Below are 26,206 nucleotides of genomic sequence, written 5' to 3'. Positions count from 1 at the left end.
TCTTTTGATGTTTATTTATTTTTGAGGGAGAGAAAAGGAGAGGGGCAGAGAGAGAGAGGGAGACACAGAATCTGAAACAGGCTCTAGACTCCAGCTCTGAGCTGTCAGCACAGAGCCCAATGCGTGGCTCAGACTCCTGAACTGTGAGACCATGACCTGAGCCGAAGTCGGACACGTAGCCGATTGAGCCATCCAGGCAGCCCACAATTATATCTTTTATAAAATTTTCAGTAGCAACAATGAAGTCCAAAATAAGTTAAAGTATTAAAATAAATTATGGACAATTTTTACTATTAACTGTTATTCTAGAGTGAGGGGAAAAAAATGAAACAATTTTTAGTCAAAAATAAGGAAGAGAGAAACAGAGAAGAGAAAGGTTTACTATAAGAACCATTACAGGATGTACTTAATGGAAGAGGAAGCTAAACTCAGAAAGAATCAGTAGCAGAAAGGGATGAGGAGAAAAGAAAACTCTGCATGGATTGTTAAATTTAAAGAAGCACTGACTACAGGCATACCATAGACACACTCTGAGTTTGGTTCCAGGCCACCACAATAAAGTGAATATGACGATAAAATGAGTCAAATGAATTTTTTAGTTGCTGAAAGCATATTAAATGTATTTCTACACTATACTATAATCCATTAAGTGTGTAATAGCCTTATATCTAAAAAACAACGTACATACCTTAATTAGAAAAATACTTCATTGCTAAAAATGCTCACCATCATCTGAGCATTCAGGGAATCACAATCTTTATGCTGGTAGAGGGTTTTGCTTTAATTCTGATGGCTGCTGACTTATCGGGGTGGTGGTTGCTGAAGGATGTGTGGCTGTGGCAGTTTCTTAAAATAAGACGACAATTAAGTTTGTCACATCAACTGACTCTTCCTTTCAAAAAACCAATTCTGTGTAGCATGCAATGCTGTTTGATAGTGTTTACCCACAGTAAAACTTCTTTCAAAATTGGAGTTCATTCTCTCAAACTGTCACTGGTTTATCAACTAAGTTTATATAAACATTAATCTCATTGTACAACTCCATCAGAGCTCTTGGATGGCCTGGTGCATTATCCATGAGCGTAATATTTTGAAAGGAATCTTTTCTTCTGAGCAGATCTCAAAAGTGGGTCTAAAATACTGAGTAAAATCATGTTGTCAATGGATATTTTGTTATTCAGGTTCTGTTGTTCCATTTATAGAACACAGATGGAGTAGATTTAGCATAATTCTTCAGTGCCCTAGAATTTTCAGAATGATAAATGAGTACTGACTTCAACTTAAAGTCACTAGCAGTATTAGCACTTAACAAAAGAGTCCATTTCCTCCTGGAAGCTCTCAAGCCAGGTGTTGAATTCTCTCTAGCTATCAAGGTCCTAGATGTCATTTTCTGCCAGTATAAGGCTGTTTCCATCTACATTGAAAATCTGTTGTTTAATGTAGCCACTTTCATAAATTATCTTAGCCATATCTTCTGGATAACTTGCTGCAGCTTCTACATCAGCACCTGCTGCTTAACCTTGCACTTTTATGTTACAGAGCTGATTTCTTTAAATCTTATAAAGCAACCTCTACTAGCTTCAAACTTTTCTTCTGCAGGTCCCTTAACTCTCACAGCCTTCACAGAATTAAAGAAAGGTGGGGCCTTTCTCTAGCTTAGGCTTTGGTCTAAGGGAATGTTGTGACTGCTTTGATCTTCCATCCAGACCTCTAAAATTGTCTTCATAACAGCAGTGATAATAAAGCTGTTTTGCTTTCTTATCATTTGTTTGTTCACCAGAGTAGCCCTTTTAATTTCCTCCAATAACTTTTTCTTTGTATTCCCAACTTGGGAAGCTGGTACAAGAGGCCTAACTTCTGACCTAGCTCATCTTTTGACAGGCCTCCCTCACTAAACTAAATCATGTCTACCTTTTGATTTAAACTGAGAGACATGTGACTCCTCCTTTCACTTCAACACTTAGAGGCCACTGTAGGATTTTTAACTGGCCTAATATCAATAATGTTGTATCTCGGGGAATAGGAAGACTTGATGAAAGGAAGAGGGATGGGAAAAAAGCTGGTGAATGGAACAGTTAAAAAGATGTTCACTGTCTTACATGGGTGTGGTGAGTTGCACCTCAAAACAATTACAATAGTAACACCAAAGATCACTGATCATGGATCACCATAACAAATGTAATAATAACGAGAAAGTTTGAAATATTGCTAGAATTACAAAAATGTGATCCAGAGACATAAAGTGAGCAAACACTGTTAGGGAGATGGCACAAATAGACGGTTGACATGACTACCAAAAACATTCAATTTTTGTAAAAAAAAAAAAAAAGCACCATCTACAAAGCACAGTAAAGTAAGGTATGCCTGTATATGCATTAGTCTGCTCTGGATGCCATAACAAAATACCACAGACAGGTTGACTAAAACAACAGAAGTTTATTTCTCACAGTTCTGAAGGTGGGAAGTCCAAGATAAGGACCTGCTGCACTGCTTTCTGGGGAGATCTCTCCTTTGCTTGCAGAAGGCCGTCCTCTTTCTGTGTCTTCACATGGTCTTTCTCTGTGCATGCATACTAATGAATCAGACTCAGCCCAGAACACCCAACACCATTTATAAAAGGAAAAACATGCAACCATATAAAGAAGACACTTGAAAAATAAGGGGTGGAAGAGAACACAAGCCATCATAGACAAAAATGTAATAGAAAGCAACTGCACTTAAAGCAGTTTGGTACCAATATGATCTAGAAAAATAAACACAAGAGAATTGAGTCCAGTAATTGATTTAAATGCTAATGGAAATTTTTTCATGAAACATTTCATATAAGGAGAGAAAAGCTGCAGTTAATATGGTCCAGTGAGCCAAATATGCAGTTGGGTAAAATGATTTACAGAATGATGGAAAACAGTGGCAGAGATGTTTGTTCAGGAATACCTGGATGCTGACCTTCCTCCTCTTCTTTATGTGATAATATGGACCTAATGACAAGGAGCTTATACAGGGGGGCTGGATGTTTCTATTTATTTCCAGAAACTGAAATGCCTAGTTGTGTGTGCTCATTTTATGCAAGGGTTCATAAAAGCAGAAAATCAACAAGGCCGGCAACTTGGCAATAACTAAACCTTCCAAATCCAACTAACTCCAAATTCCTTCCCACCCCAATGCCTCCCACCCTCCTACATATTCTCCAGTCCACATGATAAGCACGTGCTGTTTAATTTAGGTGTTAAAAAAAATCAACGAGAGTAAGTGTCAGCCACATTTTCTGTAAAAAGGCCAGAAATAAATATGTGTAGGTTTTGTGAAACAAGAGTCAAAATCAAGAACATTATGCGGGCAGTAACATAATAAGAAAAAAAACCATAAATTTCCATAATTTTTTACAAAATTCAAAACAGAAAAATCATTGAGTATATTTTTGTAACAGAGGTCTATAAAAGAAAAGAATGGAATTCTTATGAGGGAGAGAGAACATTTCACTTAAAGGGTGTTCAAAGTTGGCATCTCTATAATAAAAATCAGTTGCAAATGTTTATCTACTAATGCTGATATGTAATAATTTACCAAATTTATCTTTAAAAATGTCTTTTCACATAGTTTTGTCAAATTCATGAGCATAATTTTGAGGATATATGTTATTCGAAAGACATCTATAAATTCTATTAGATTTTTTTCTTGGTATGGTTTTTCAGCATGTCATTACAATGTAGATTAGTCACTCCAATCAAAGGCGAAATGGAAGCTCCTCAGTTATCCAGTTAAATGGATTTTATAATATGGAAATTCCCTCTTCACTTGCACTGAAGTCCACAAAATGCTACCGGATGTTTGGTTTGAGCTTGAAAAACCTATGTGTTGTAAATGTGTATGGAATTGAGTATCTTACTTTTTGTTTGGACTCTTCATAGTAGAAGAAGTATATAAAGAGTTTGACATTTCTTGTGATTCAATGTTAATTACTGTCAAAATGTCTTTATTGCAGTATACATTTCAAACAATAGTGCTGCTTTGCTTTATAATCTTAGTTTTAATTCATTACACAAATTATCAAGTCCTCACAAAAAGCAAATTAATTTCCAAAAATGTGTGGGGTTTCCTAACAAGTGAAGATGGTTCTTCTTATTCAAAAATAAGAATGTGGGACTTTTTCCACTTACCAGAGGCCTTCTGTCCTGGGCCACATCTAACATCTTCACTTTGTTTTTTTGTTTGTTTGTTTGGTTGGTTTTGTCCTTCCTTCCTTCCTCCCTCCCTCCCTCCCTCCCTTCCTTCCATTCAAGTTAGTTAACATACAGAGTGGTAGTATTGGTTTTAGGAATAGAAATAGTGATACATCACATCCATATAACACCCAGTGCTCACCCCAACAAGTGAACAACCATTTAGACCATTTCCCCCTCATCTCCCCTCCAGCAAGCCTCACTTTGTTCCCTATATTTAAGAGTCTCTTATGGTTTGCTCCCCTCCCTGTTTTTATCTTATTTTATTTTTCCTTCCTTTTCCATATGTTCATCTGTTTTGTTTCTTAAAGTCCACAAGAGCGAAATCGTATAACATTTGTATTTCACTGACTGGCTTATTTCAATAAGTATAATACACTCTAGTTCCATACACATTGTTGCAAATGGTAAGATTCCATTCTTCTTGATTGCCGACTAATATTCCATTAATATATTCCATTATATATACCACTTCTTCTTTATCCATTAATCAGTTGATGGACATTTGGGCTCATTCCATAATCTGACTATTGCTGATAGCACTGCTCCTTCCAATCAGCATTTTGTATCCTTTGGATAAAAGGCAGTGCAACTACTGGGTTATAGGGTAGTTATATTTTTAAATTTTTGAGGAATCTCCATAGTGTTTTCCAGAATGGCTACACCAGTTTGCATTCCCACCAAGAGTGCAATAGGGTTCCCGTTTCTCCACATCCTTGCCAAATCCATCGTTCCCAGAGTTCATCATTTTAGCCATTCTGACAGGTGTGAGGTAGCATTTCATTATGGTGTTGATTTGTACTTCTCTGATGATGAGTGATGTTGATCATCTTTTCATGTGTCTGTAAGCCACCTGGATGTCTTTGGAAAAGTGTCTATCCGTGTCTTCTGCCCATTTCCTCACTGGATTATTTGTCCTTTGGGTGTTGAGTTTGATAAGTTCTTTATAGATTTTGGATATTTGCCCTTTATCTGACAGGTCATTTGCAAATATCTTCTCCCATTTTATTGGTTGCCTTTTAGTTTTGTTTAATGCTTCTTTCACTATGCAGAAACTTTATCTTGATGAGGTCTCAAAAGTTCATTTTTGCTTTTGTTTCCCCTGCCTCCAGAGACATATCTAGTAAGAAGTTGCTATGGCCGAGGTCAAAGAGGTTGCTGCCTGCATTATCCTCTAGGATTTGATGGTTTGCTATCTCACATTTAGGTCTTTAATCCATTTGGAATTTATTTTTGCATATGGTTTAAGAAAGTGGTCTAGTTTCATTCATCTGCATGTCCCTGTCCAGTTCTCTCAGCACCATTTGCTAAAGAGACTGCCTTATTTCCCACTGGATATTCTTTCCTGCTTTGTCAAAGATTAGTTGGCCATATGTTTGTTGGTCCATTTCTGGGTCCTCCATGCTGTTTCACTGATCTATGTGTCTGTTTTTGTGCCCATACTATACTGTCTTGACGATTAGAGCTTTATAATACAGCTTCAAGTCCAGAATTGTGATTCCTCCAGCTTTGGTTTTCTTTCTCAGGATTGCTTTGGCTATTTGGGGTCTTTTCTGGTTCCATACAAACTGTTTGTACTAGCTCTGTGGAGAATGCCAGTGTTACTTTGATTGGAATTGTGTTGAATGCATAGATTGCTTTGGGTAGTACTGACATTTTACCAGTATTTGTTCTTCCAATCCATGAATATGGAATGTTTCTCCATTTCTTTGCGTCTTCTTCAATTTCTTATATAAGGATTCTATAGTCTTCAGCATACAGATATTTCACCTCTTTGGTTAGGTTTATTCTTATGTATTGTATGGTTTTTGGTGCAATTATAAACGGAATCAATTCCTAGATTTCTCTTTCTGCTGCTTAATTATGGGTGTATAGAAATGCGACAGCTTTCTGTACATTGATTTCACATTCTGTGACTTTGCTGAATTCATGTATCAGTTCTAGCAGAGTTTTTTTTTGGTGGAGTCTTGAGTTTTCCATGTCATCTGCAAAGAGTGGAAGTTTATCCTCTTTCTTGCCAATTTTGATGCTTTTTCTTTCTTTTCCTTATATGATTACTGATTCTAGGAACTCCAGTAAAATGGTGAACAACAGTGCTGAGAGTGGACTTGACTGTCATGTTCCTGAACTTAAAGGGAAAGCTCTCAGTTTTCCCCACTGAGGGTGATATTAGCTGTGGTTATTTCATAGATGGACTTTATGATGCTGAGGTATACTCCCTCTTATCCCTTCTTTCTGGAGGGTTTTTATCAAGAAATGATCCTTTATTTTGCCAAATGCTTTTTCTGCATCTAGTGAGAGGATCATGTGGTTATCTTTTCTTTTATTAATGTGGTATATATCACATTGACTGATACACAGATATGGAACCACCTCTGTAGCCCAGGAATAAATCCCACTTGATTGTGGTGAATAATTTTTTTAATGTATTGTTAGATTTGATTTGCTAGTATATTGTTGAGACTTTTACATCTATTCTTTATCAGGGAGACTGATTGGTAATTCTCATTTTTAATTGAGTCTTCGGTTTTGGAATCAAGGTAACGCTGCCTAAATAAAATGCATTTTGAAGACTTCCTCCGATTTCTATTTTTTGGAACAGTTTCAAAAGAATAGGTATTAACTCTTACTTAACTGTTTGTTAGAATTCCCCTGGGAAGCCACCTGGACCTAGACTCTTCTATTTTGGCAGATTTTTGATTACTGATTCAACTCCTTTACTGGTTATGGCTCTGTTCACATTTTTTATTTCTTCCTGTTTCAGTTTTAGTAGTTTATTTGTTTCTAGGAATTTATCCACTTTTTCCAGATTGCCCAACTTGTTGGCATATAATTGTTCATAATATACTCTTATTATTGTCTGTATCACTGCAGTGTTGGTTGTTAACTCTCTCTTTCATTCATGATTTTATTTATTTGGGTCTTTTCCTTTCTCTTTTTGATAAATCTGGCTAGGGATTTATGAATTTTGCTAATTCTCTCAAAGAACCAGCTTCTAGTTTCATTGATCTCTTCTACTTTTTTTTTTTATTTCAATATCATTGATTTATGCTATAATCTTTATTCTTTCCTTCTTCTGCTGGTTTTGGGCTTTATCGGCTGCTCTTTTTCTAGCTCCTTAGGTAACACCTCCATTTTAATGTGAGATGTGGTCCAGCCTAGGGTTGTAAGTTCATAACCACAAGGTAAAGAAATCTGCTATTGATTGCTTTAATCACTTCCTTCTAATTCATCCTACATACTACTGGACCATTTATGAAGGATCACAAAAAAATCACTCTCACTGTATTTTTAAACTCATAAGCAGGTGAAAGAGGAGATGAATCTACCTATGGGTCTCCATTACTCATGTTGCAGGTGTTTGTTATATAATGAGATGGTGCACTTTTTCAGAATTCTAAGAATGCCACTGATGCAAATTTTTTCTCACAAAATTGTCCATATTCTTATTTGACTTGTATTTTCCACCCTGTGACTATAATTACATTATATATTAAAAGTAATTTTAAAAAAGTGTTCCCAGTTGAAAAAAATACAGAGAGTTACGTTTCTCCAGTCACTTCTGATTAGCTCTAATCTGGCTCTCCAGAGGGAAAGGACACGACATTGAACATTGAGTTTCTCTATTCAGAAAGCCGATCCTTAATAGCACTGAGGAAAAAAAAAGATTCTTTTGATCTTGTATTTTAATCTTAAATTTTAATTTGCACTATACAATTTTAATAACTGTCCTCTAGGTTTCAAAGTGAACAGAATTAAGTATTTTGCGCACGTTGCATATTACACATGTAACTTCAGATTCCTTTGTATCTGTAAGAGCTTTGAAGACTGCTTATTAAATTAGTAATGACCACCAGTCAAGGGCTGTCAACCTCTTCTGTACACTCATGAGCCTTGGCCACAAATCAAAAATAGATGTTGAACTCCTTTTTTGTTCCCAAGCATAATGTAATGATATGGCCTGTGATTAATAAACTCATGCTTCACACAGGGTTGTAAATAACCCTATCTCTTGCTTTTTCTAGGCTCTGTTTAATACATACAAATGAATAAAGATGTCAATCGATTGCTTATACTGCCCAAAAGTCTGATCATCAAATTCTAACACTAACAAAAACAGTACCACTTCTGAGCCATATATTCCTATCCTTATCCTAAACTAAAGCAAAGTTAATGTTCCAACAATGCAAAGACAAAGTGGTTATTTCACTTTTCTGTTTTGGTTTTTTGTTTTGCTCTTGAACATTAGACAGTATTTAAAATTAAAGAATACATGTTTAAGAAAGTACACCCTATACTCCTTGAATGCATGTGAGAGAATATGAGTCTACTTTTATTTGGAAGCCAGTATTAAAAACACACAAATGTGTCATACACCTGGCAAACATTTTATGTTTTTCCAAGAAAATATGCTTCTGTTCTTTAGTTCACTGAAGGAAAATACACTGAAAACTTACTATATGTTACACACTGTACTAGGAGCTGAGGCGATACAAATTTTATAAAACAATAAGTTTTGTGAAGTAATTCACTGTTTACTAGAAAACATAAGCATGGAATCAAATAGTCACATTTAAGGACCATAAGTAAAAGAAAGAAGAGGAGTAGACTAGAACAAAGGTGACTGGGCATTTTCTTGAGGGGCAGAAAGCTTCAGTGAGGATAGAAAGTCTTACATGTAGCTTAAAACACAGAGGAACTCACCAGACAGGTAAGTGGAGCAAGGTCATTCCAGGCTGACCTCAAGTGAGGATAAGATACAGAGGCATGGAATGTAAGGCCTATTAAGTATTTTTTGAATTAGTATTACACAAGGACAGGGGAAAATATGAGATGATGCTGGAGAGGAAATCAGGATTCGTGTGTGTGTGTGTGTGTGTGTGTGTGTGTGTGTGTGCGCGCGTGTGGGTGTGCTCATGCACATGAGTATGGACATAAGTTAGATCTTAGCTTCTGAGAACTAAAGTGGTTATCTAAACAGTGTGTATATTTAAAACATAATCATGTATGAAAAGAGAGTGATTGCCATTATGTTCCCGTCCAACTCTCAAGGCCTCAGTGCATCCACTCCCAAAATATACATAAGGAAATGTAAAATTGCTTCAAAATAAGGTATTCAATGAGTATAATCCATATCAAGTAATGATGGTAAAATACAAATTATAATAGATGTGAGCCTTTATTATCATGATGATTAACATACTGACAACTCAACAAACTGATATACTTGATTGAGTTACAACTTACACATTAAAAAAACAGATCTTTTTAGTGTGAGGGTCTATGAGTTTGAGAAAACCTACAGTTGTATACCTATCCCAACAATCAAAATATGGTACAGCTTCATAACCCAAAGAAAATTTTCCTTGCACCCATTTTAATCACTTCTTTCCCTACGCTTCCACAGTCCCTAACCAAGGGCAACAACTAATCTGTTTTCTGTCTCTTTAGTTTTCCTTTTTCAGAAAGTAGTATAAATAGAATCACATAGATTGCGGTGTTTTGAGTCTGGCTTCTTTCAGTTAGCCTAATACATATGAGATCTGTTCACATATGATGTACATTGACACATGCATCAGGAGATCATTTGTTCTTGTTGCTGAGTAATTTTCCACTGTATGGATGCACCACACAGTTTGTTTATACACTCATTAGTTTAAAGATACTGGGTTATGTTCAGATTTTGTAAAATATTAATAAAGCCACTATAACCATTGCGTAAAAGTTTGTGGGTGAACATAAGTTCTAATTCTTTTTAGGTAAGTATTTTGACGTAGGATTGTTGGGCCATATGTTTTTAACTATATAAGTTTTACTGGCAGTTTTCCAAAGTGTTCCATTTTGCATTCCCACCAGCAATGTATGAGAAGTCCATTGCTCTGATCCCTAACAGCATTGGGTTTTGTCATATAGGATATTTTAAACCATTTAATAGGTATAGTATCACAACATAGTTTTATTTGCATTTCCCTAATAACTAATGATATTTAACATCTTTTCAGGTCCTTTTCTATGTGCATTTATCTTCTCTGGTGAAGTGCCTGTGCAAAACTTCTGCCTATATTTTCAAATGGGCTGTTTTCTTAGTATCATAATTTGAAAGTTCTTCATACATTCTGAATATATATCTAACAAAGTGGATGGAACTAGAATGTATTACGCTAAGCAAGATAACTCAACCAGAGAAAGACAAATATCCTATGATTTCACTCATACGTGGAATTTAAGAAAAAAAAAACATATGAACATATGGGAAGGTGGGGAGAGAAGAAAGAAAAACAAACCACAAAAGACTCTCTTAACAATAGAGAACAAATTGAGGGTTGATGGAGGGAGGTGGGTGGCAGATGGGCTAGATGATGATGGGTATTAAGGGACACAATTGTTGTGATGAGCACTGGGTGTTGTATGTAAGTGATGAATCACTGAATTCTGCTCCTGAAACAAATATTCCACATATGTTGGCTAACTAAAATATAAATTTAAGTATATAAAATTGGCCATATAGAAATGGCTGTTTTGGAACTCTTTAATATACTTCTTTTTTAAATAAAAATTATAAAGTGATGGAGTTTACTATAACTCTACTAATCAAGTTACTTAAAATACACAGGAAAAATAAGAAGCTCACACAAATACATGAGGAGATGGGGAGAGAGGCCATGGAGCCACTCTTCTTTGTTAAACGTCTATTTCCACTGAACCATTTCTCTTTATTAGAAATATCAAGTTGGACTCTCTTCCTATGAATTCTTTGCCTTAAACAAAAGCTGACTTATCACCCAGGAAAGTGGCAGAGAGAAGTTTTTGACCCACAGTGGGTAAATTCATTAGCAACCAGCACATCTCACTACCATAGGAGGAATAAAGGACAACTTTTCACAGCTATGCACAGATATTGCAAGATTTTTTTTTCTATCTCCTGACTCACTTTACATACACCTGTAGCACAGTCTCTCAAAGAACATTCCAATGAAAGGAGATTTCTCAGATGCAAAGCCGTTGTTCTTAGGTAACAGTTTTTCATGCCTTAACTATCCAAATCCAAATCCAAATCCTCAGACAACTTCTACCTGAATGCCATGCTCCTTTGTGTGATTAAAGGACATAATTCAGACAAAGTCATCTCTCTTTTACAGGCTGTAATTCTCATTTAATTAGAATATAATTAAAACCAAATAAGGAAAACATGCAGATGAATAACTTTATAAGTTATTTTTTCTTTGGTAATCAGCCTAAAGTTGGAAAATGGTTTTGAGCATTTTGATAGTAAGCCACTGTGTGTGTGTGTGTGTGTGTGTGTGTGTGTGTGTGTGTCTTCCCCTGAAAAGCACTCATACAGAGAGCATTTTAATTTTCCATGGTATTGCTATTTTGACCTTTGAGACCTTGCAAAGTAAAGTATTTATGATCCTGGGCTTTTTTATGGTATTGTTTCAATATTTTTGTAACATTTGTATTTCTTGCTGATGTTTTTGGCATTAAAAATCACTCAAGCTGTGCTGAAATATAATGGTATTCACTGAACCATACCATGGAAGGATAATTCAGTTCAGTGAGGTTATTCTAGCTCATCATGTACACAAAGGATTGAAAGAAATTGTAGAAGACTCTCAGTTCTCTACATGGGCAGCATTGAGTGGGTTTTTTTCCCCCCTCTAATAAGTTGACATAGAAAAACCTTCACTTGAATATAAAAATATCCAGCTTTAAGTCTTTAGAGCAAACCAAAGGAACAATACAATGGCCTAGGTATAAGGAAGCAAAGTACTGGTGAACAGTTGCTCTGGATCACTAATTTCCCTTACACCTTGGCCAGAGAAAAATCAAACCTCAGCAAACAGCCTTCATTCCCAGTTTTAATACATCCCTATCAAGCCCCCTAAAAGATAAGTCTCAAGCTCAGTTAGAGTGGTGGAATGTGCCATTACAGGTACAAACCAGGGATATATATTTATAAACATTCATTACTGTATACTATACATATTCATTATGCCTGAGTTTGACTGCTATGTTTATACCATTTTGTATCTACTTTGCAATTTCTATGCCAAGAAAGATCAATGCTTTCTGTGTTTTGTCGTCATTCAGCATCAGATGTCAATTAACTATCACCCACAATATTATCTGACTTTTTATATATTTTCTCTTTTGATTGGTTCATCAATCAAGTTCGGCCTTGATTATACAACATGAACTCCAAGGGATAAGATACAAAAGGTGACTGGTCAAAGCACTAATATTTGTATGTCTAAAGAGTGACAAATAGACAGATAATCTCTAATAGCATATCTTCTTCTTCAATTACACAAGACAAATACATTTTGAAATACAAATGACTGATTGAGACCTCAAATTGAGTGTACACATCTGATAGAAGCCATAAATTCCTACTGAAGATGAAAAACAAATCTTCCAAGTTTTACTCCCTGTAGATAAGTAAAAGCAAATACCATTGCAATATTCAAATGCAGGAGACTGCTTAACATGGGCTCTCTTGACAAACCTAAGTTCAAATGATGTCCTGCTATGTGTCTGCTGGGTGACTCTGGGAAAGTTTCTCAGTCCCTTTAAAACTCAATGTTGTCATCTGTAAAATGGGTATAGTAAAAGTTTGGTTTCTGGTTCAGTTGCTACAGCAGACTATAAAAGAATACTGACTCAAACAAAATAGAAGTTTCTCTAAATGACAAGCTAAACATTACACACTAATATAGCAGCTTTATGGTGTCAGGGACAGGGCTTATTCTATCATGTGGCTCTGTCATCCTCAATATTTTAGTCAAAAAAAAAGTTGCTTATGCTCTTGTTATCATTTCCATGTACTTGCCAGTGAAAAAGTGAATAAACAGGAGGTAGACTACAACGTACATTTTTGTAGGTACACTATAAAAATCATCATTAATCTCCCTTCTCCCTGTATCCATGCCTCTTCACAAGGTGACTTTGCAGTAACTTCAGAAAGTAGTTTATTTCCCCACTCCTTGAATTCATGAGTGCCTTGAGTCTTACTTTATAACCAAAAGAATGCATCAAAAATGGCAAACCTGAGTTTGGGATCTAGATTTCAACAGGTCTCATTGCTCTCTTGGTGTCCTGGCAGGCACTGTGTAAACATGCCCAGATTAGCCTGGAAGGAAGAAAGACATGTAGCCAAAGCTGACAGTCATTGCCTCAGATGATAGTCAGCCCCATCTGATCTGATAGCTAATCACAGATGTAAACTCAGATAACACCAGAATATCCCATCAGCTGAGCCCAGCCCAAACTGCCAACCTGCAGAATTATGAGTAAAAGTAAATTATTGTTGTTTAAACTCACTAAATTTGGAGGTGACTTTTTAGGCAGCAAGTGATAAAAGAAAAAAGAAAAGTTTCCTTTTAATGCTATGACCCAGAATCTGCACATATCACTTCTACTATTGTTAGTCAAATGGCCATAGTAGCTGCAAAGGAAGGTGGGAAATGCAGTCTTTCACTGGATGATCATGTGTCCAGCTACAGCTAGGTTACTATTACTAAAGGAAGAAAAGGAGAATCTAGAGAATTTATACTGGCAGACAAGTAGTTAGTTGCCACCTCTACCTCTTTAGCTGGTTAAGATAAAGATCAAATGTGACATTAGGTGTAACAGTCTTGTCTCAATAACAAGAACCTAGAAAGGGTCCCATAAAGGTTTGCTGTCATTTATATTCAGAATTGTAAATAGAGGACATTTGTTTAAAGGGTCACAAAGAATAGTCAGGAATGTCAAATTCTCTGTACCTATTCTAGTTTCTTCATTATCTTCCAGCAACCCTTTCCCTTGTTCCGAGCTAAACTGAGGAACCACAGTGGAAGAAGGTCAAGGTCCATAGAGAGAATATGAAGAGTGACACTAAAACACTACATCTACTACTGATGTGTTGTGAACAAAGTCTGGATGTCTATTAGAAAAGATTAGATAAAGTTTATGGCATAAAGCCAGGGGATAGGACTATAGGAAGTCCTTTCAATTTTATCATCTGTCACTATACAATAAATATAGAATGTCACTAAGCAACTGACAGAACTGTGAGAAGGGCTTTTTTGTATCCCCCTTTTTTTTTTTGCTGTTATTGTAGTTCTGTTAAATAATTTTTTTTAAAAAGCTACTGGGTGTGATAGTAAACTATCTTGGCCTTGAGGAGAAAAATAAAATAGGTATCCATTTCCTGCATTCAATGTATGTGTTTCTTTACAGTTTTAAGGGAAGAGAAATGAAAGACAAGAGTAGAATGGAAGATAGGCTGTGAGAAACTGACAGAAAAGAAACCTAAAAGTAAAGCTTTTGAAAAAGTCTGATGGATGTGTGCAAACCCCACCCCCCATAAAAGATGATCACTTATTAACCAGCTACATGATTACCTAATGATAATGTAGAACAAGTAAGAATTCATTAAACAAACTTTAGTTAAGAGCACATATGCACCTGTATTTTGAAATCTGATGTTTTGAGTTATCCCCCAGCGAGGCTCCCTTTTGGTAAACAGTTATTACTGTGTGAACCACCTCTCTCTCCTTCCAGAGTTTCTACCAATTCAGAATTTGCTATTTGAAGTCAAATGCTAAAACAATTTGAAAAAGTATAACTAAGGGACCCTGGATAGAAGAAAGATTAAATAATCAATAAGTAAAGTGACACATGCACAAAAGAATGAGACAGCTGTGAGATGCAGGGCATGTGTGGGCCATCTTGTGAGTGGCAGCATTTACAGAATATGTCCAAGTGAGACACAAGGAAGGGCTCGAGGTCAACAACAACTAGAAAAACAGAAAGCCAGAAGAAAGAAGGCTTTGTCAGGAGCCATATATGGATAAGGCCTAAAAGCTGAGAGGAGTGTGCTCAAAGATGAGCCAGAGAATTAAAGGGCATTCTAAAGAAGAGCAACTTCAGAAATGAGAGAAGGATCATAGACCAAGATAAATAACATAGAGAAAAGGAAGATGAATAGCTCCAAAGCACCATCTTTAGGAATATTTGTTTTATTCAAAATGATTAAGAAGCAATTATCTATGTCACCTACAGTAGTTGGTACTTTAAAATATGAGACATTGTCGGGGTAACTACGAAAGGCTGAGGAAATTGTAATATAGAGCATAAAAAGAGCCCAACCAAAGACTAAATAAAGTCTGATACCCAAGAGATAGAAGTCATCATTTCCAGAGAATATTCAAAGGAGTACTAGTCTCTCCTGAGGGTAATAGATATTACATAAAAACAAATAATCTGAAATACATTCAGGTTACATGTGGTTCTGTAAGTTTCTTTCCTGCAGAGAATAGTGAGAACTAACATGCCTTGTGATATTCCAAAAGGGGTATGTGTAGTAAATACTCATTCTTTGTTCCTCATCATCACAGGGTCACTTTTCATCTGGGGAGCAAGATGGCTGCTTGCACTGGGATTTTCCATTGGAGTGCTCAGGGTGTATCCCTCTCCCAAACTAGTGGACATGCAACCAAGTCCAGGCTAATCAGGTTCTCCCTCCTAAGAATGTACTGCTTTAACAGATGAACATAAGGATAAAAAATTGGTGCCCTGAAGCATCATTGCCCTATTCCTACTAATGGGATCCCCTTGTGTGCAAGGTCTGGTGATTCAGGTTTCTTTGGATGTTCTGAGCTTTCCCAAATCCTTCTATGAATTCCACTCAGGCTTGGAAGCCAGAGTTTTTTTATTTGAAACCAACTCACTCTGAAGGGAGCAATTTGCAACATTTCACAGATACATTTGACTCAATTTTTTTTTTCTTTTTGGCAAAATAGCTCACTACACAGGTTCTCTTCAAAATACACCATGTTGTAGATAATAAAAGAGGGATTTTGGAACATATGAGGGGAACATAAATTGTACTCCATGCTTATATTCACTCATCAGAAATCAACAAGTAAGAAGCACCAACACATCCCTCTCATATTCTTGCCACAGAGAGCATTAAAATGGTGATAATTATGGTGAAACCACCACACAAAGATACTATATTGGCACCAAGACCATCAAAGGTCAGATGACTCCTACTCTGAGGAACTTTACTCAGGAAAGTATAGGATTTACAAGGGCATCATATTTAAAAATGACTATAAAAGGAGCCTTGAGCTTACCACAAGGTAGTACCTTCCTGGAGAACAATAAGCCCAGTTAACCAAACAATTTCTCTCACTCTGGAAGGGTATAGAGGGGTAAGGGAAGTATCTCTCACAAGTCTCTTCCCAAAGCCTATTAATATGGTAGAATATATATTTTTAAGAAAAAAAGTAGCTCTTTAAGAATATTCACTTATGAAAAGCAAAATTTCCCTAATATAGGGCACAACAAAGAAATACTCTCACAGAGGAAAACAGGGGAAAGAGGAGGGTCCAAATGGAAAGAAAGAATAAAAAGGTACTAAAAGAATATATCCAAATCAGATTAACTCTGTATTTCTACAAAAACAGGTCCAGAAATAAGAACAGTGTTCATAATATTCATGGCTATTGCAAATAATATGATTATTATTCATAATATTGTTTTGGTTCTATTCCATATACATTACAAGCCATTAACCCCATTATACAGATAAAAAATGATTTGAATTCTATTCTCTTTATACTACAAGCCATTATACCACCATTACAAAAATGAGAAAACTGAGACAGGGTAGCTAATAGTCTAAGGCCCTACCTCTTTAATCCATTTAAACTTCCCCTTCTCTTGCCCTAATTGTTTTCCTCTCTTCCCACAAAAAAATGCAAATGTGATACAATCCATAGTGATAACTATGGTAAAAGGAAATTGTATATAGATTTTAGGCATATATATATACCTACACATATATACATATATACTCAAACATATTCAAAAAGATGCCTGAAAAAAATGAAGACCCTGAAAGGGACAGGAAGAAGAAATGAAGAATAGTCTTGAAGAGCATTTAGGAACATACCTGTCTCTATCTTGATAACAGTAAAATTAGAAATGTTTTGGGGTAGGCATTGAGAATTTTGAGGAAATGCAAGCCTAAAGTTCTTGAAAAAATATCATGCAGAGCCAATGGGAAGAAAAGAACAACAACATGTTTTCTGTTTATTGAGTCTATTGGCCTGGACTAGGTTCCCCTTTTCAGTGAAGCCATCCTTTACCCATATAGGATAGAAATATTTCTCTATGACAGAAATGAAAGGAATGCTTTTAGAACAAACCAATTATGTGTGGTTGCACTGTGTTCACATAAATTCTAACAACTCTTCCCAGCCCTTACAGGAATCCTTTTTATAATTAAAAAAAAATTATGATTTTATCATGAGCTTTCAGTTTTGTCAGACTTTGTCAGGAGTTCCATTGTCTTTATTTTACCTTTATTCTACGTTAATGAAGACTGTTTCAAAATGAGAAGTCATCTGGATTATGTACCTCAAACTTGGATGACCCTAGAATCTAGGCAAATGGCATAAGTGAATGAAGCGATTTACGTTTTAAAAAAATCATATGGTCATCTTGGGCTGCCTGTCATTTGGCCACTTTTCATTATAGTCTGGAGGCAGAAAAGAATCTAAGAAATGTTACCACAAAAGTGCAATGATAACGACAAAGCAACATTGGTCTCGGTCTCAGAAAGATAATAAAGCGTGGGTAGGTACTGTCACAAACTGACAAATGTATGACCATCTAAAGATAGCAGCTGCTACCCAGCCTTACCTTTAAATGCCATGCCTGAAGTCTAGAGTCCAGTAGTGTCAGATGTTCTGGATTTTTAAGCAAAATGTGGTAGATACCAAAAATATCCCCCCTTCCTGTGTCTATGTTCTTTGGTTTGTAACTATATAATGCCTTCATACTCTAACTATGGGATGGCCTATGTCCTTCTTTTGACCAACAAAATAAAGTACAAGTTACAGTAATGCCAGAGCTTCAAAACCTAGAGCTGAAGAAGTCTTACGCATTTCTGAATACTCTTTATTTTATTTTTACTATCAGCATGAGAACACATGTGTAAGACCCAAGGATACAGAGAAAAGACAAACTGCCCTAGCTAAAAGCCAGAGGTGTGAGCGCACCAAGATCAAGGAAGCCATAGAGCTAAACCTCAACTCACCCTAGATACATGAATAATAAGCTTACTTTTTGCATGCCACCAAAGCTTTGTGGTTGTTTGCTATGCAGTATTATTATGGTATTAGATCAGCGATACACAAATCCAGGTTTTTAGGTGAAATCTTCTGATGTTCAAGATTTGTACCTGAAAGAAGTTCTTGAAAAACTATCATGTAGAGTTACCTGAGAAAAAATGTCTTCCATCTATTTACTACATCTCTTGGCCTCCACTAGCTTCCTTTTTCTAATAACTCATCCTTTAACCATGTAGGAGAGATATTAGTCTATGATGAAAGTTTTTTTTACCTTAGCAACAAATTCATGGTTTTGAAAAAACACAACACAATTCAAACACAATCTTCTGTGAATCTAATCCAGACCACATACCATTATTTGGCATTCTCTATTACAGTGTAAACCTTTCATTTTACAACTAAGGAAAAGGCATTATGAGAGACAAAATATCTTTTCCAGCATGAAGTAGTTGGATCTGAGATGTGCTGAATCACCTAATTTGGTCACTTTTTAAAAAGCATCTTAGTGTCTTCCTTTGAGTGCATCGGTATTTCCAGAATCACTCAGGTCTTCCCTCCCCATCATTTCTGCCACTTTGTTTTTGTCTAGAGGCTAGATCCACATCAAGGATCTACACTGCATTCATCTCTACGAACTTCATCTGAGCACTGTCAGCTACTATGTTCTGAGCAGGGAATTAAAGTCTCCCTTTCCCAGGAAAAGTAATACTTCTAAAAATGTTCTTGAGGCCACAAACTTAGTATATTCTTTCAGCATTAAACTTACACCACCTGTCTCCGCAACACAAATGAATAAATGATGCTTCTACTTTAAAATAGGATAATTTTTACACAATGCTGACTAAAGCAAAATTCCCATGAAATCTGGTTAATGCTGGTCATGGCCAAGCAAAAAACAATCTTAGGATAGGAACAGACAGGCAAATTGTAATAAGGTATGTGTCCATTCACTTAGAAAAGAAGAGTTTCTCTTTTACAGAACTACTGAAGGAGAACCCATATTGAAGTTGTGATTATTGTTTTAGCCAGGATTCATAAAGAGACTGAACAGCTGCATACTTTATTAGATCTAATCTAAATACCTGCTCCTTGTATTTTGTGCTGGGAGATATTTATGTTATCAATTCAACTAACCATCAGGAAGAATACTCCCTGTAGCTCTGCCGACTCAAAATAATGACTTGTAAGGGAGCCCTAATGACAGAACAAGGGGCAATTATAGACCCAGCATGAGACTTAGAATAACTGTGTGATGTATTTTGTGCACTTGATTGACCTCATGTTCAAGTTCGTTTGTGCCTCACTGTTGTAGATACGGCCTATGCCTCAGGGTATATGCCTTGTTAATTTCAATATAAGAAGACAGAACAGATTAGATCAGATGGCTGAAACAAAAAACAAAGCGCACCAGTGCTTGGCAGAAGAGAGATGGCACATTGGGGTCTACCAGAAGGAACCATCAAATATCTTTCAGGGAAGAATGAGAAGTTAGAATAATCAATGTGGAATGTTAATTCATTTCTACTCTTGGGAGAACTAAAACAATGTACATCTTCTTGTGTCTACATAATTGTGGTGGCTCCTGGGAGGGCTTAAAATTTATTGTAAAATGAGAGAGGGATAGGCAGACAAACAGAACAAGAATTCAATATAAAATAAGGTTACTGTGAATGTTCATAGATTATATTGCTTTAGAGTAAAATCATTTGGTGGTCTCTTCCGTATACGTTACTTTGAAATACACTCCTGCTGTGCTGTAATTCACTGAGTGAGAGAGCGGGGAAGGGAGTCTTTTCCCAAGGGGTTGTTTATAAGCCCATTCTAAACATGCTTACTTAAGTGGAAGGGGGCATCAAAAGAAGAGGTGCAGGAGAACTGTTTTCTCTTTGTTTTATGGATGTTAGCACATAGTAAAAAAAAAAAAAAAAAAAAAGGAACAAAAAAAAAAAAAAAAAAAAAAAAAGGAAGAACAAGAACAAGAACACGAACAAGAACAAGAACAAATCCTCTTGATTTGTTGTGTACAAAATTATAGAGGGAGTTCAAGCACATAACGATATTGCAGACTGACTTGAAAACAACATAGAATAACTGGCACTTATGCAATTTCTCAGAAACATAGCTTTGATTCTAAATTGGTTGAAAAGAGGCGTTCCAAAATAGTCATTTCATCAGTGTTGGTTGTTTGTTAATAGTACCATCTAGTCAACTCCGCCTACACTTCCAAAGTGGTTGTTAGAAAAACCTTACAAAAGCCTTGGTGAAAACTTAAAATCAATTTTTTCTAAATGATACTGGGAACCACATCTGTTCTCTTCTATTGTTAGCCATATAATCTTTGATAAAGTGCATAACTAATATCTGATATTGAAGGAGGAAGCTCCTTACTCAGAATATACAAATAAACTGCCCATCTAGTAAGGAATACAGACACATATTGCCAAGTGATTACAAATTAGAATATGAGAATCTATTCCATATTTATCTGGCCCGAAAAATTTAGACTGGAAATGGTTTATAACTGAAATCATAGGAATGTGAGAGCTATTACAGAAAAAGACAATACATTGATGTTTTCCACACCTATTTTAACCTCAAATGTTAGAAAAAGAGTAGGAAATGTAGGTTGGAACATGTAGTACTTTATTTAAAAAGTTAAATTTCAATAGGCTGCCAGGTTTTAAAAAACAAATATTAGTAAGCTCTCTTCAAAACACTAGGCAGATAAAATGTACTGATTTTAAATAGCATATAGAAGAACGGATTTTCAGATTTCCCTGAGAAAATAGATTTCTGACAGAAAACTCTTGATTTAGGAAAGATATTTCTTCTCCACCAAGGCAATATCCTCTGCTGACTCAGAGTAACTAATAAGATGCAGGCAATCCTAATAAAACAAGCACAGCACACGTGACTGATTCATTAATTTTAGATCGCTGCCTTTCAATTTTATTTTAAGAATACCGGCACCACTATTCCCCCAAACTAAACCAAAGAGAAAACTCTCAGAAATAAGACACCGTATTACTTTATGGTGTATGTTTTTTCAGAAATATAAATGCACTGATTTAAAGTCATTAAATTAGAAAAATGAAGCTATTTTCATGATATGAAAAATTAGAAAGTCCAAATGCAGATAAAAACATTCTCATATACAGCCTTTGATTTGACCTCTGTCAGCATTCATTCAACTAAAGTTGAAGGACGGTGGATTTATAAAAAAATAAGTCTGTGATTTAGACATATTTTGGCCAGAAAGTATCTATTCATCATTCGTCCAGTAAGGTGATTTTCCTCTGGAAGATGGCTACCCAGTTTTCAGTTCACACGTTCAGGGATGTTTATACTTCCACCCCTGGCATGACTCAATTCTAGCCAAACAGACTTCCTTATTTTTCCTGGAAAGATTCATTGTTTTGAAACAGAGTATCTGACACAGTTGAGACCCATGAAAGAGTCAAACCCTGAACATTGTTTCTCTACTATTGGGAGAGTCACTGGATTTGGATATGGAAGCATTTGGTTTGGAGCTATGGCAGCCATCTTAATATTAGATAGAACCCTAAGAATGATTCCACTGAAATATAAGATAAAGTGAAAATAAATTCTGATACATTCATTTACTAATTTATTTATCCAACAAATATTTACTGGACATTTATTATGGACCAGGACAGTTACTGATAAGGCAGAAAATAAACTAACAAATATTCTTGCCCACATGATGGATGCTTACTTTGAGGTGGGACTAATAGTAATTTTTAAAAAAAGAAAAAAATAATTTCAGAGTGATATGAGACCTTGTAGAAAGCACAGTAAGAAAGCATGACAAAGTAGAAATGCCATATTGCCAAACTACTAGTTGGCAAACTACATGTCTTAGATCAGATCTGTTCTTTACATTTTTAAAGGACTATTAAAGAGATAGAGAATATGCAACATTAGCAACATGTGGCTATAAAAGCCTAAAATATTCACTATGTGGCCCTTCATAGAAAAAGTTGCTAGTCTACAAAGGTAGTTCACAAGAATTCCTCCAGTCCCTCTACATGCCTGCCACTGAATTCTTTCAAAAAGTAGAGCCTATTTTCCCACTCCTTTTACCTTGGCTGAGCTTGTAAATATTTTTGGCCAACAGAATGATACAGAAGTAATATTCTGAAAAACTTCCGAGCCTCCGTCTTAAGAGGCCTTGTAGCCTTTCCTTTTACTCTTGGAAATAAGACACCACGTAAAGAAGTCTAGACTATCCTGCTAGAGAGAGAGGTCTGAAGGACAGAGGGCCCCTGAGAAATGAGAGAACACATGGAGAAAATACAAGCTACAGAGAGGAGAAATGAAGCATCACAGGATGTACGAAGACCCTCAACCCATTAGCGAAGCTATGTTCAGTCCTTTGGCCCCAGTCAAGGTATTCTGGCCAACAGCTACCATGAGAAAGGAACAGAGATAACCGTCCTCATGAAACTCTACTGAATTTCTGATTCACAGAATCATGGACAATAAAATAATTGCTGATTTAAGCTGTAAGTTTTGAGGTGTTTTGTTTTGCAACAATAGTAAGGGAAACAGAAACTGGTAGCAGAACTAGAGTCCTGCTTTCACAGAAACCTAAAACACCACACAGCCTTGCCTTTGGAACTAGGTGACAGATGGAGGCTTGAAGAAAGCTGAGAACTATTAATGAAGGTCTGAAAATGCCTTGAAAACATGCTATTAAGGACTGGGGATAGGATAACCTGTGATACACAGAAGTGAAACAGTTGGCAACATTTGTAAATCTAGCTAAGATTTTTGGACCTAAGTCCAAAAGTGCCAATTGGTTTCCTGTTGTGTTAAGCATGGCCAAGTATAGCAGAGAGAGAAACTAAAGAAGAATTGCTACATATATAAGCATAATTTAGAGGAAATATAGAGGACCCAGGATAGTTTTTCCAGTCAGAAAAATGTTCTCAGAGTAAGAAATGGCCTCCAGATAAAAATAAAATCAAGAGTGTGGCCATAAGATCCTTTGTTTAAAACTCAGAAGAATTAAAGTTACACTTATTACACCCTTCAGTGAAATTAAGACAAGTATAAATAAGAGTCTTAAGGCATTGTACTAAATCAACCCAAAGTGGAGGGGAAAAAAAGTTATCAATGTGACTTTGACACACAGAGTGAATCCCTAAAAGGTATATGAAAAGTCCACAGATATTCTGAGAGAGCTACATGGTAGAAGTACTATCAGCTTGGATTGAATGGGATTGAGATGGAAGAAAATGAAAAGAGGCCTATGGGCCCTCAACTTTATGCAGATAGACAGCGGGAGGTAGGAGCTGTTAAACTGCAAACAAATTCTCAGTGCACAAAGCCATGCATCAAGGAAAACAATGCACTAGAGAACTCCTGTCAGGGAACAGAAAAACTAGGCCCTACTAAAGAACCATTCTCTTGAATAGGGAAACAGGTGACATGTGCCTAGATGGTTTTAGAATGGTTATGGACCAGGGACTGCTATGTGTCTTCCTTTCTCCCACTGTTGAATGAAAGTGTCTAGTGTAGTTAGCCCGCTCCTGTAATGCATTTGTTGTGGGGAGAAGATATCTTGAATTTTAGTTCACAAATCTACCATCAAGAAAAACTACATTCAAAGAGTCTTCCTCTCCAGAGCAGAGAGATGTGTATTACAAGACACTATATGTTGGGCCTGATGCTGTATTTGGATAGGGGTTGGAGTCTTGAGGAGATGAGTATATTTTACATGTGAAACAAATGAGAAAGGGTATAGCCAGAGGGTGGACTGTGGTTGCTTATCTACAAAAATCCTCACCAACAATTATCTAATCCCTGTACACATGACACAACTGCCAACAAACAGGGAGTCTATTTTCCCACCACTTGAATCCATGGTGACCTTATGACTTATTTTGACCTAAGTTAGAATGAGGTGAAAATGGCATTTTGGGACTTCTAATCAGCCCCTAAAGGCTTGATAGCTTCAGCTTTCACTCTTGGAAAAAAGTTGTTATATAGCAAACCCCAGTGAAGCCACATGGAAAGAGAAGATCTAAAAGATGAGAGATCCTATGAGGAGAGAAACCAAGTGAAGAAGACTTGAGGCACCCCATCTGACAGCCAACACCAAGGGCCCAGACAAGTGAGTGAAACAATATTGGTTCTCTAGGCCCAAACAATCCACCCAGCCAACACTACATAGAGGGGAAGACAAGTTACCCACTGAGTCTTATTTGATTCTAACATAGAGAACCACTAAGCTTTATGGTAGTCTGTAATGAAATAATAGATAAAAGACACATAGACTATTTTATATAGGGTGGCCAAAGAAGCTCCCTGAAGAAGAGGCATTTCAACTGAGGTCAAAATTATGTGGATAAGAAAACCAAAAGACTGAACATTCCAAGCAAACAAACTGTTCTAGAAACTTCATGAAGTTTGCTGAATCTGGAGTGGTGTATATAAAATGAGAAGTAGAAAGAAATGAGGTGAGTAAACAGGAAGAAACTGGGGAAAAAAATAAGATATTATAAGACCTTTTGATTCATAAAAAGGAATCTGAATTTTATTCTAAGCCTACGTTAGAGTTCCTGAATCAAGCATACTACTTCCAGAAATCTTGTTTTATAAACCAATGAATTTTTTTCTCTCTCTCTAAATTTGTTGTATTTACATCTCAAAGAGTCCCAACTAAACAATTTGATTCACTGAGATGACTGATTGCATAATAACAATACTTTAATACCTTACAGTGAAATCTTAGGATAGTACTACCAACTCTAAAAGGTAAGATACCTAATTTCTGCACAAAAATGAGATTCCCTGAAGGTAACAATATACTAGTGATCTCCACTGTGTTCAGATTTGGCAGATTACTTACGCAAGGGCTCTCAGAATTTATTAGGTTTTAAGACCTACTTATATTAGCTTCTATGGCTACCATTAACAAATTACCACAAACTATGCTGTTTAAAACAATAAAACTTTATTCTCTCCTAGTCCTGGCAGCCAGAAGTCTCAAATTGTTTTTGTTTTGTTTTGTTTTGTTTTGTTTTGTTTTTTGGTAGGGACACCATTTGACCCAATAAAATACTAACAATACATTTTTTTAAGTCAAGAGAAAAAAGTAAAACATTGTGGAATGCCTGAAGCACCACTGCAAGGAACCAAGCTTGAAAATCATGACTCTAATTTCAAAGGCATATGGTGCTTCATTTTGTTTTTAACGTTATGATTTCATAGGATGATTAATTTAGTTTAAGAGGGACCAAGAGTTGAAGAAATCAGCTTATACTTTAGGTATCACATACCCAACAGATCAACCTACTTAAAACATGTGAAACTATTGAAAAAAATCATTTTGAGAGTCTCAATACTTCAGATGCCAACCTCTATCTCCACACACAAGAAATACTTATTTTCATCTTGCTTTCACTGGAACCATCGTCACTCCATTTACAATGTGAATTACAACTTATATTGCTACTCTCCATGCCTGAAAGTGACTCAGTAGGGAACAGAAAAGTGAATCACTGTAATATAGACAAGCTCGGTGATATCTGTGAAGCAAACAAAAAGAGCATCCTGTGGATACTTACTGTCTCCTTTTTTAGGCTGCATCCAGTTGAATAGTTGAATCAAAAATTACTGTAGAGAAACAGAGATTGAAAATAACATTGAAAAGCAGTGTGATATGATTATGCTAATTTAAAACTATATTTAATAGCAATTTTCATTTCTGACGACAAATACAAATAATGGGTCCATACTTCCAACATAAGGAATATTCACATATTGTTTATATTTGCATATTTCTAATTCTCATGTCTAAGAATACTGAGTTGTTCAGAATGATTTCTGCTC

At 36.0% G+C, this 26,206-nt stretch overlaps 1 long non-coding RNA gene across 2 annotated transcripts in view; it reads right to left on the bottom strand.

Annotated features, from left to right (window-relative positions):
- LOC144230084 (uncharacterized) overlaps positions 1–26,206 on the bottom strand; it is a 202,537-nt gene that overhangs the window by 40,775 nt on the left and 135,556 nt on the right. The window contains exons 3-4 of one of the 2 annotated variants that reach the window (XR_013334685.1): positions 25,942–25,990; positions 13,274–13,350 (exon numbers count right to left, since the gene is read on the bottom strand). This is a non-coding gene — a long non-coding RNA (uncharacterized LOC144230084). Of the gene's footprint in view, positions 1–13,273; positions 13,351–25,941; positions 25,991–26,206 lie in introns of those variants that run through there. The other variant, XR_013334684.1, reaches the window with a different exon arrangement.

This window comes from Crocuta crocuta, unplaced genomic scaffold, assembly GCF_008692635.1.
Source record: "Crocuta crocuta isolate KB4526 unplaced genomic scaffold, BGI_CrCroc_1.0 scaffold360, whole genome shotgun sequence".
NCBI classification, from domain to species: Eukaryota; Metazoa; Chordata; class Mammalia; order Carnivora; family Hyaenidae; genus Crocuta; species Crocuta crocuta.
This window is presented reverse-complemented; position numbering and strand designations above follow the sequence as displayed.